At 40.8% G+C, this 10,804-nt stretch overlaps 1 long non-coding RNA gene across 1 annotated transcript; it reads left to right on the top strand.

Annotated features, from left to right (window-relative positions):
- Positions 1–5,175: 5,175 nt before the first annotated feature.
- Positions 5,176–5,501, top strand: LOC147503753 (uncharacterized). The gene is made up of 2 exons (XR_015220247.1): positions 5,176–5,222; positions 5,308–5,501. It is a non-coding gene; the product is annotated as an uncharacterized LOC147503753 (long non-coding RNA).
- Positions 5,502–10,804: the final 5,303 nt, after the last annotated feature.

Below are 10,804 nucleotides of genomic sequence, written 5' to 3'. Positions count from 1 at the left end.
TGAACTCTGTCAGAGTTCGGTGAATTAGCATATTCGGTGAACTCTGTCAGAGTTCGGTGAAGTAGCATATTCGGTGAACTCTGTCAGAGTTCGGTGAACTCTATCAGAGTTTTGAGCTAAAGTGGATTGATCCGGTCGACGTGGCTAAGCTGAAAAAAGAAGGGAGTCCTATATATTCTATACTGTATTGATGGCTCATTTTGGCTCACTTCCTCGATATGGGATCGAAAATGTTAAGTACTCAGATTTCTTAGAGGTAGCGGGTTAGTTGTACAAGCAATTCGACCTCTTATAGGGGGATGGGGTTTAAAGCGACTTCTCTAGAGAGGCGACCCGGAAGCAAGATTCTAGGCGGGGGCTTAAGTGGGGATTTTGATCTAGCCATTAGAGATAGAGAAAAAGTTGAGCCAACCAAGGCTTTGGTAAGAAACCAAGAATATGCTTAACACACCCAAGTCAAGGGCTACGAGTGGGGATTTCTAGGGAGATTCAAGGCGTTAGGCCAGCTAGCTTTAGTTGGCATAAGAACAAACAACTAAATGGGTATCCTTAGCCTTTTGTTAGCCGGTGGCCTAGAGTCTTCTACTGGCATCTCTTCTTTATAGCTTTATAGATTATGAATTCGATTGAACACGCAAGAAAAGCGTTGATGGAACCATGCAAAAGCGGTGCTCATTAACTCACTAGCGTCCCAATCAAATCATTCCAAAGTACTTCCCCATAAAGCCCCATTCTGGAACAAGCTCTTGGTGAAAAAGATCGGCGTGTAGTCCGAGCGAAGATTATCCGTCGTAGTTATTTCCTTTTTCTTGAGAAAGCTCTGCGAGTAAAGGAATGCTCGTGTAGTCGACACTTGCACTAAGCTTTTCAGAAAATCTTCCAATAAACCGGCGACCGGAGTCTAGTCATCCGAGTGATAAGCACCGCTAAAAACCTCGGTTTAGTGCCTAATTTCTTCCATAGCACCCTTTATTAGAATTAGAGCGCTAGATGGTGCATTGATCGGACATAATGCTCCCCTTTAAATCATAAAGGCGTGGTTTCTCTCCATACTATAATGATGATCAAATCACGATCATGGGATAGCCCGTTCTAATTCTATATCGCGGATTAGAATTGAAATTAAGACCGAAGCTTATTTAGTTCCGATGATGTAGAGCCAATTCAATTTATTTCCTTAGGTTCCTAGCTCTCCTCTCTTGGGTGGGTTGGAAAACTTTCATATCAAAGGGGTTAGCTCTATCGAACGAAGGTTAGGTTTTCAAAGTGGTAGGCTTAGAGCCCGAAATAAAGCTAGAAAAGTCTACCGCGGCGAGTAGTCTTTGCCAAAGCAAAAAAAGGTAAATGCTTATTCATCTTTACTTGAGATGAAATGCAAACGCCGTGGTCTTTGGGGTCCAACTTCTTTCTTTTTGTTTGTATTGGACTTGCCGACATATCCAAAGCGTAAGTGAGTCGAATCAAGCTCTTGTCGTTCTGTCCATTCGAAACGATGCTATAACTTAAGAAAGAGGGCGGCCCCCTCTTATAATAATAGTAGATCATTTTCGGCATGCTATCCATTTGAATTGTTTTCTCCTCCCTTTCCAGCCCAGTCCTTTCTGATCATTTTTGCATTATAGTCCTCCTCAACTAAACAAAAAACACCTAAGATTAACAGAAGAAGGTCTATCCCTTCAATCCACTTTGAAAGCCAAGCAAGCTCGGGTAAATGGCCTAGAAATAAGAAAAGACCACTGAAAAATAGCGGTACTAAGGGTTGCTTTCCTCTGGGTAGGCTATCTTTGAAAAAGTACAAGCCCAAAAAAAGCCATAAATGAATAAAAACGAAAACAAATATTCCGCTCGGGATTCCCAATCTGATAGTTTTGTCGCTAGGTGCGGGACATGATTGCTATGAAAATACTTATCATGAAATAAAAAAAGAATGAAATTAGAAATGCCCACTTTCGTGCCTTGATAAGCTCATAAAGATGATCACGGGCCCCGACAACGAGTGGCTAGCTTCGGGGGTTCCATGAAATAAAAATCTTCATAGTAGAATAATCCAAAGAGAAATTGAATAATGAGATTGGGTTCGCATGCTTGAATTAGATTGGGTTTTTTGTTAGTGTGTGGAGGGGATTTAATAGAGTATAGTTTGCCTAGATAGCATGCACACCTTAGATATAGATTGGCATGCACACCGCCTTATTTCGTTCTTTGTTTTTTTTCCGTTGGTATTGCAACAATTTGAATTAGTTGAATGTCTTATTTTTAACTCCTATTTATTTTGTAGCAATGCCTCGAACAAAGAATGTGAATGTGAAGAATGTAGCAAAAAGTGTTTTCCGCGGGTGCTAAGAAGTTGTTAGGTGGGGGAGTAGTAGTTAGGTTAGCGATGAGGAGCCTGAGAAAAAGAGAGGAAGGAGAACAACCACTTCGCATCGGTTAAGTAGGGGATCGGAAAGCGGATGATCCCAAAGTAATGTTGTAAGTGGTGTAGAGTTAGGAAATCAAAAGAGAAGAAAGGGGATAGTTCTGAGTGATGTAGATGTAGATTTAGATGTAGATGTAGATGTAGATGTAGATGTAGATGACGATGACGTAAATATGGATCGTAGGAAGAGTGTAGTTCTAAGTCATGCTAATAGTGAAGAAGAGGGTGTTGATGATGCAGAAGAGGAGACTAACGAGGAGGAAGAGGACGCGGAGGAGGAGGAGGATGACGAGAATGACGAGGAAGTCCATGTACCTATACCTCCAGTGAATATTGTGAGAAAGTCTAACAATGACTTGGAGTTCAAGAGAGGTGTTTATGGAGGTGGCCCTTGTGTGTCACATCTGTTATATAACTATCACGGTCTGCATTAAAAATGTTTGGGACGGGCGGGTAATATTATCATATAGTGTCTATTAGTATTTAAATTTTGTATTCTGAAACTTGTGCATACATTAATACTAAGTTTTTGTTGTTTTAGGCGGAGCGAGGGGTGTTGAAGTGCCATGGGCACCTAAACAAGTTGGTACAATGGGATATCAGAGGAGAGTGTTTAGACTGTTCTACTTTTCATGTGGAGCTTCAAAGGACCGGCTTATGTGCTCTGGTCTTAGGTGTATACAGGCATCAGGATCCTGTGTTGGTCTCTGCGTTTGTGGAGAGGTGGCATCCGAGACCAACACGTTTCATATGCCGTGGGGCGAGATGACAATCACGTTGGGCGATGTTTCCCAACTCTTAGGAGTTCGATCGAGGCAAAGCGGTGGTAGGGGACAACCGATTTGACCTTGGAACAGACAAAAAGACTCCTCCACAAAAATCTTGGCATACCCATGGATAAGATAGATGCGGAGATGAAATCCAATAAGTTCACATCCAATAAGTTCACTTCCAAAGTTAGGATGGATTTCTTGATGAAGCAGTTTGCTGGGAAGGTAAGAGATGAAGATTTACGTGATGAAAATGGGGTTGTTGTGAAGAAGGCGTCAACCCAAAAGAGGTGCGTTCTTTGTGAGAGCTTATCACATTATTTTTCTTTGGATGTACCGCCTTCACCGACACGTCTGGAACTGCAGTTCCGTTTGTTATCCGAGGCCGCTTTGAAATTTGCCAAGATCGAGAGACTACTGGCGTGGGGTGCAGCCTTCTTGGCTTACTTGTCTGAGGGTCTTGGGACTGCCACAAGTGCCAAGGTGAAAGGTGTTTCGGGCTATTTCACTCTCCTACGGTATTAGTTTTTTGTTTTTCTTTTCAATGTCAATTTTATCTATCTATTACAATATTAACTTCGGTGTCTATATTAATGTAGGCATGGATTTATGAGTACTTCCGGTGTTCAGGCCATACCCAAATGAGGGACTATCATTTGAGCATGTCCCGTGCTAATAGGTACTTTCGATTACTTTCGATCTTTTTATGCTAGCTAAAAATTGCATTGAAGTATACCGAGCCACCATTGATAATATGACTTGTACCGATATAAGCATTTTTGTATGTAAATAGTTTTATTTATTAATTAATATTATTAGTATGTGATTAATGATTAATTTCCTAGATCATATGCTATTTGACCGAGGTTGAATGGTATCCCTATGTTCAAGTCAAGCTACTACGGCCGATTGGATGAAATAGCATTTTTCGAGGGATTTATATGCTTTCTTGATAATGTCGAAAGATTACAATGTTCTGCGAGGGTTGTCGTCGGTTAGGTCATATGCAGTTTGTACCCTCGGATCCCCAAAACCAAAGACCTCGGCCTTGAACTACTTCGGACGGGTATGATGTGAAATTTAATATTGCGTCTTCCTTCCTGGAGTAATTGGCGGAAATCACTTGATTCAACTTGAACAACGAGGACCCATTCCGTCTTATCATGGGAGTGTGTTAGTAGATACATGAGTTGATGCGAAAACAATAGTCGTATTCGAATGATAAACCACGATCATCTTAGTCACTACTCCCTACGAGAGTCTTCCATATCATAATCGGTGAGTTAATATCTTACAACGTTAATTTTTGTTTTGTTTTGTTTTGGTATTTTATAAATGTAAATGTATATACTAATGTAGTTTTGTGTTTTAATTTTTGACAAAGACACCCGTCGTCGATGAAATTTCTCGCTTGCTTCAATCAAGGCCTGCAATTGGGTGGGAATGCGATTCGGAGGGATGCACGAAACGAGTTCATGGAGGCATACAATTTGACCCGGTGCAAGTTCATTGGCGGACGATATCGTGAAGGAGCATAGGATTTAGGTATGTTGAGTTTGGTTAGTTTAGGGTTTAGTGGTTAGTTTGGTTAGTTTACCTCCTTTTTATCTTGTGTTGGGACGAGTGTTGGAAATGGAAATGGTTTGTTTGTGTTAGTTGAGATGATCGCGGGGAGTGTTTATTGGCATTTGAGATGATCTTTGGTTTTGCTTTACTTTTCAATTTGTGTTAGTTGAGATGATCGCGGGGAGTGTTTATTGGCATTTGAGATGATCGCGGGTTTTGCTTTACTTTTTCAGTTTGTATTAGTTGAGATGATCGCGGGGAGTGTTTATTGGCATTTGTCTTTCTTTGTTCTTTTGAGAGTTGATCATGACTTAAGTTCAAGAGTTTTCCAATCAATGAGGTTTCTAGATTTGGTGTTGGATTTGACATATGTGGTAGTATTTATCTTGATTCATGTGTTTTTTATTGGGGTAATTATGCAAATGGTGGTGGCGGAAGATGGTGAACATGAGGAAGCAAGTGGAGAGGTTAGTTTTTCTTGTCGGACCTTAATAAAGCGGTTTGATTTAACTTTGCTTGACTGATCTGTTTATTCAATTTTTTTTTTTGCAGGAAGGAGATAAAGTCAGAAAGTTAGATTGGAAATCTCTTTGTAGTCAAAAAATGTTATGTTAGGACTCTTTTGTAAGTGCAAGTTGTTGATATGTAGCAACTTAGCTTTATGTTCAGTAATTCAGACAATGTATTTCACATGGTGTCACATTGTTGAAATATGAAATGATAGTGATCTTGCTTTGGACTTGTCATTCTTTTCATGTTCACCTAAGATCCTAGGGTTTCATGTATTTCATGTCACATTGCCTTTGGTTATGTTTATGCTATTAGCAGACATTGATTTTAATAGGACGTCTGGCGTCGATTAGAGTAAAATAGGTTATACTACTTTACCAGGGGCTGCTGGCGTATGTGCTTTGCTTAGATCTCGGTTTATATCCATTCAATGGCTCTTCTTGTGCTCTCCAACAATTTAGCATTTTAATTTGTCACATCGAAGTATCTCTATTAATAATCTAATGCGAGAACATTGTCCCAATGTTATCTCTAATGACCCAATGTTATCTCTATTAGTATCTCTAATGCGAAACAAAAAATCCCAATGTTATCAACAAAAATCCCAATGTTATTTACCAAAACACAAAAATCTAATGCGATGCAAATGTTTTTGCCAAAACACAAAAGATCTTTTTGCCTTTTTGCCTCTTGAGCGGTGTGGCCATATCGTTTGGATTTGAACTTGCAAAAAAATGCGCGTCTGTTTGGACTTAGTCCCAAATGGCATGGCCACACCGTTTGGACTTAGTTCCAAACGGCATGGCCACACCGTTTGAGACTAAGGCCAAAACGGTGTGGCCATGCCGTTTGGACTTTGAACTTGCAAAAATATGGCGTGTTTGTTTTGGGACTAAGTCCAAGCGGTGTGGCCATGCCGTTTGGGACAAAGTCCAAACAGAACCGCCATTTTTGCAAGTTCAAAATCAACACCCGCTTACCTTAGTCTCAAAAGCGGTGTGGCCATGCCGTTGGAACTAAGGCAAAACGGTGTGGCCATGCCGTTTGGACTTTGAACTTGCAAAAAATGGCGTGTCTGTTTGGACTTTGTCCCCAACGGCATGGCCACCGTTTGGACTTAGTCCCAAACGGCATGGCCATACCGTTTGGTACTTGGTACTAAGGCCACTAAGTCCAAACGGTGTGGCCATGCCGTTTGAGACTAAGGCCCAAACGGCATGGCCATACCGTTGGTTGGTACTAAGGCCAAACGGTGTGGCCATGCCGTTTGAGACTAAGGCCAAACGGTGTGGCCATGCCGTTTGGACTTTGAACTTGCAAAAAAATGGCGTGTCTGTTTGGACTTTGTCCCCAAACGGCATGGCCACACCGTTGGACTTAGTCCCAAACGGACGCCATTTTTTTTATCCAAATTCAAATCCAAACGCGATATGGCGTACTAAGTCCATATCGTTGATGTTGATGTTTTGGCAATTTATCGGTTTGGTTTGTTTGTGTTGATGTTGATTGATGATCATATGAGTTGAGGTAAATTTGTTGTTGACAAGCGTTGGCATTATCTTTGGTGGTATAGTATCTGCATCAATACATCATATCAACTTCACGGAACAAAATTGCAAGTGGGCACGCCAGTGTAACAACGATAACATTTATAATAAGCACATCAAAATGCTTTATGCAATCCCAAATATTATTGTTCAGTATTACAACATTTAAGCACATCGAATGAATTAGCAACAAGTATAGCCCTTTTGCACCTAGCTTTGGCTTGTTCAAGCCTTTCACTCCAAGTTTCAACTCTCTTCAACTTCTCCACCTTCTTTTAACATACGCTTCTTCTCTCACTCTTTTCCGCGACAATTTCTCCGTTGTAGTTAATAACTCAATTTTGGCGACTTTCTTGAATGGTGCATAGTCAAGGTGGCGGTGATCTTGTGGCATCTTGTGGAACTGTAGCGATCATAAACATAACCCAGAATGATGAAAAGATCAAGATCGACCGATGCAAAGTCGAGGGGCTGAAACGAGCAGGATGAGTAGGCGGTATTTTTACCTAAAGCAAAGCTTTGCCTCCGATTCTCCATTTCTCCTTGAGCCATACTTCTCTTTTCTACAACATCAATGAGATTAGAACTTCGGTCTAATTAAACTCCCCAAATGTAACCTAAACCAGCAATATTGAACTTTGAAAATAAAAAGGGAGAAAGAAGTTATCAAAAAAGCACGGTCTATCATTATGATGTTTCCTATCTAGAGCCTAGCTAGCGGACAACATTAGATACTATCCAATGGACATAATGATGCAATGGAACACAACCCTCGACCGCAGTTCAACTTAACAACACTTGATAAAACTCTAACAAGGCTGCCATATCTAAACCACTCTTAACAAGTCCGGACATCAATGAAGTCCATGGCCTTGCCTTGATAAAATATCATTAGAACTAGTGAACATTTAGAATCAAAGAGTTTTGAATAAAGCTATACTTACACTCGACAGATTACGTATTATTTTTTTTCTCGGGACAATTTCTCGAGTCATGGTTAGCAATCATTCCACATCGTGACACTTTCTTCTGAATTGTTTAGGGCTATCTCTTTGGGGATTTCCATCTATCCGCTTTCTTCTTCCCCTCCCTTTTGTTTGAGAAATGTTGGGATTCAAAATCAATAGCTGAAATAAAGACCGAATTAAAATAAATATTTATATCAAATTAAACACCCAATTAAACACTAAATTTATATCAAATTAAACATTCAAATAAAAAAACACGTGATGTGTATAACCGAAGGTATCGAAGGCTCTGCAACTTCTGCGTCTCCTTTTGTAGGAAGTCTCATTAAACTTTGAAATTTCAATAGCCATTTCACCAATCTTTTCAATAAAATATGAATAACCCTCAAAAGTATCGCGACGTCGTAAAAGCCACTTGAGAAGCAACCTTGATAGAATGAGCCACTCTCAAAGGTTCATTTGAGACATTCCGACCACAAATCTAGTATCAAACTCCGCTCTATAAGTGTTAGACTTTTGCATCCACCGCGCGTCAATCTAAAATGGTTTGGAATCTCTTCAATCTCGTAGTAGCGTAAAAACCTTTAAGATATGACCACAAAGCAAACCCATAAACTGAAAGTACTTGCATTTCGCGATCTCCCTCTAAGGTTCCTCTATCGAAACTCACTCTCCAAACAGAATTCTTCAATGGTCTCTCCATTTCACCATGTAGCTTCGGTTCCATACACATCAATTTGTTCCCCATCAATTTTGTACTCCATCTTTGCCTTTTCTAGTTGCTCTTTAAATTTATTGAATATTGAGATCATTATAGACCCTTGCGGCATGTATAAGGATGAAAGCATCGTTAGGCACAATCCGTGAACTATGCTTCGGTCGCGAATCGGAATCTCTTTCTTTCCTAGCAAGCAAAGCCAAAGACTTCTCATTACCATGTACAAACTGCATAAAGCGTGAGTCGTCCGAATTGACAAACCGGGTCATAATGAGCATTCATCGATTCACTTCGACCCGGTCATGTGCATACTAGCAAAAAGGTGCCAGCGAGATAACAAGGAACCCATTTCTCCCCGCATTGAATATATCTCTGTCAACCAAGGATTTTCGACAACTCATACTTCTCAATGATTGTACACCATCTTCTCTCAAAATCAACAATCCTATCTGAAAAAGAAATAGTGTTCTTCAACTTCGGTTACCAATGTCTCAAATTTGGTAAATGACATCTTCTCTTGGAATTTCTGCATAATATGCCAAAGACGATGCTGATGGCGAGTATTAGGAAACACTTTGGCAATGGGCTGTCATCGTCATCGCTCTATCACAGTCGATGATGATTGCGGTTGGCGCCGACCACCCATGGCTGCAAGCCCGAGCCTTAAATAGCCATATGAATGTATCTTACGTCTCATCAAGCAACAATCGCTTGACCAAACTGAATCGACGATAATGATGGTTGACTCGATTAAAAGGGGCAAAAAAGGCATGGAATATGCATTGAGTGCGATATGTGGTATCAAAAGACCACAACATCCCCCGAATATTCATCGGCATCGAGACCTCCCATGAACCCGAAAAAAGTTCACCGCATCCCATTTTCATCTAAATCAATAAGCGTAATAGAACCGGGGATCCTCGGCACTCTTACGCATAAAATATTGCGGCCGCGGCGGTTGCATCACCTTCTTTAGGCATCTTTACGGTCAAACCATAATAATGGTTCCAACAATCTTTACGTGTAAACCCAACTTCCTCTCCATGGAAAAACGGATGCCACTTTCCCAACGGATAAACCTTTATCACTAAATATCTCGGTCAAGCACTTTTGCCCGGGCATATGTTTGTTAGTTTTCATGCAAATTCTCTTCGATGGGGTCACCGGGCCCGTGACTATGGTCATTATGAGCAACCCGACCTCATATATCTCTTCATGCATTCTTTTCTTAATAATTCTAAGCTTGGCAACCACACGGATAGTTGATGTATTTCTTGATCGGACTTCATCTCTCTTGTTAACCCCTTCCGCGTGAGCAAACCGATAAACAACCACTAACCAAATCCACCTGATTTTGTTGCTTGGAAGTCGTCCAACCGCGAGTCTCAAATCCCTCTTGTTGACCATACTCTTTGTAATAAGTCTTTGCCTCGTCAACACTTGTAAAAGTCATTCCTATATAAGGAGCGACTAATGTTTGCGTGCCTTGAGCGGGGGCTTTAGTAGGCGAAGACCCAACTACGTCTTCTTCCATATTGATTGATGTCTCTGTCTCCATTTCTATAAATCGAAAAAATTAAAAATATAAATAACTTAAACAGTCAAAAATCCCAATGTACATAAACAGTGTAAATAACTTAAACATCAAAACTTCGACAGAGTTCACGAACTCGACAGAGTTCAAAACTCTCGACGAGTTAACCAAATATGCTACTTCACCGAACTCAATCGAGTTCAAAACTCTGACAGCGAGTTCACGAACTCGACAAAGTTCACGAATATGCTAGTTCACGAACTTCGACAGAGTTCAAAACTCGATAGAGTTCACGAACTCTAACGAGTTCAAAACTCGGCGAGTTCACCGAATATGCTACTTCACGAACTTCGGCGAGTTCAAAACTCTGACGAGAATCACGGCATGAAGAATACGACGAGTTCAAAACTTCGGCGAGTTCACCAAATATGCTACCGGTGAACTCGGCGAGTTCACCAAATATGCTACCCGGTGAACTCGGCGAGTTCAAAACTCGATAGAGTTCAAAACTCGACGAGAATATGGCATGAAGAATCACGACGAGTTCACGAACTCGAAAAGTTCAAAACTGACGAGTTCAAGTTCAAAACTCGGCGAGTTCACCGAACTTCGACAAAGTTTACCGAATATGCTACTTGGCGAACTCGGCGAGTTCAAAACTTCGGCGAATCTGGCATGAAGAATACGACGAGTTCACCGAACTCTGAAAGAGTTCAAAACTCTGACAGAATACGGCATGAAGAATACGACAGAGTTCACCGAACTCTGAAAG

Source organism: Coptis chinensis, chromosome 4 (assembly GCF_015680905.1).
Source record: "Coptis chinensis isolate HL-2020 chromosome 4, ASM1568090v1, whole genome shotgun sequence".
In the NCBI taxonomy this organism is placed as follows: Eukaryota; Viridiplantae; Streptophyta; class Magnoliopsida; order Ranunculales; family Ranunculaceae; genus Coptis; species Coptis chinensis.
This window is presented reverse-complemented; position numbering and strand designations above follow the sequence as displayed.